Source organism: Pygocentrus nattereri, chromosome 19, assembly GCF_015220715.1.
Source record: "Pygocentrus nattereri isolate fPygNat1 chromosome 19, fPygNat1.pri, whole genome shotgun sequence".
Lineage (NCBI taxonomy): Eukaryota > Metazoa > Chordata > Actinopteri > Characiformes > Serrasalmidae > Pygocentrus > Pygocentrus nattereri.
The window spans coordinates 27,716,116-27,717,542 of NC_051229.1; the positions used below are offsets into that span (position 1 = coordinate 27,716,116).

The window sequence follows — 1,427 nt, forward strand, 5'->3', positions numbered from 1 at the left end:
TATGTTACCCAAAATTTGGGAAAATATCACACACAGAGAAATGTACCATACAAAAATAAAATAAATATGTAAAATATATAAAAAATCCATCTGAAAATGAAAACATCCAAAATCCTGTCTAATGCACTGTGTGCTGTCTGATGCCTTTAGAAATGAATTTGTGTTCCAGTGTCTTCATTTGAAAAATGATCAAATGAACGTTGAACATGACAGAAGTGAGTGGCGTAGGTATTGATACTCTGTGAAAATGCAGGTATGATCTGATATATTGTTTATGTGAAATACACTGTGTGAGAGTCTCACTGCAGACGTACATGGTTAATGTAAAGTACAGTGCAGATCACAAAGGTCAGTACAGTTCATTCAGTTCATATATATTTATCTGTAACCTTTGTTTCTTTTTCATACATTGTAAACATATATTTGATCAATACATTTTTTCCCCATATTCTACAGACTATATCAAAACTGCAGTCAACACTTCCAAACATAAAAGAAAATGTTCCGGGTCAAACAGACCACTGTGACCTTTTTTTGCATCATGTGTTTGAATATATTAATCACAACTGACCGAAGTCACGTTGTCTTGTTTTATCATACTCTTTTTCTGGCTCATAAACATTTTCTGAGTTTTAGTTATGTCACCGTGAACCATTGGACTGGGAAAACGACCAACTGGACCAACTGGCTGATGTTAAAATTGACCAGTAAGTTAAGTGATACTTTTTTGATCCCACAAACGGGGAAATTCCACCTCTGCATTTAACCCGTCCATGAAGTGAAACACCACATACACACTAGTGAACACACACACTAGGGGGTAGCGAGCACACTTGCCCGGAGCGGTGGGCAGCCCTATCCACAACACCCAGGGAGCAATTGGGGGTTAGGTGTCTTGCTCAAGGACACCTCAGTCATGGACTGTCGGCTCTGGGGATCGCACCGGCGACCTTCCGGTCACAGGGCCAGATCCCTAACCTCCAGCCCACGACTGCCCCTTACAGTCGAGATTCCCGCATTTGGGGAATTCGCAAGGGTCAGCACCACCCAAGTGCAATGGCAGAGCCTCACCCTGGGTGAACCACCTTCGTGATCATGGTATCGCCCCTGCCAGGTAAGTATGTAATATCATATTTCACTTCCTTCCTCCATCACCCCCACCTATCACTGAACAAAAATGCCCAGGTAGCTCAGAGTCACTCCGGGACTCTGTGTTTGACTTGGAAACACAACACAACACAAATGTCTGTGTAATCCAGTCACTGAGATGTAAACAAAGTCACTCTGAATAGTTTAAATGCTCCATTTTAGAGAAACGTACTAAATCAAGCTTCTTTACAGTGGTGATTTTTTTAGGGGGCAGTCGTGGGCTGAAGGTTAGGGTACCAGCCTTGTGACCTGGACAGAGGAGAATGGGTTCCCCTTTT

The 1,427-nt window shown here is 42.2% G+C and overlaps 1 non-coding gene across 1 annotated transcript; it reads right to left on the reverse strand.

The window, feature by feature from the left end:
- Window positions 1-959: 959 nt before the first annotated feature.
- LOC119261656 lies at window positions 960-1,122 on the reverse strand. Its single transcript, XR_005129149.1, has one exon. It is a non-coding gene; the product is annotated as a U1 spliceosomal RNA (small nuclear RNA).
- Window positions 1,123-1,427: the final 305 nt, after the last annotated feature.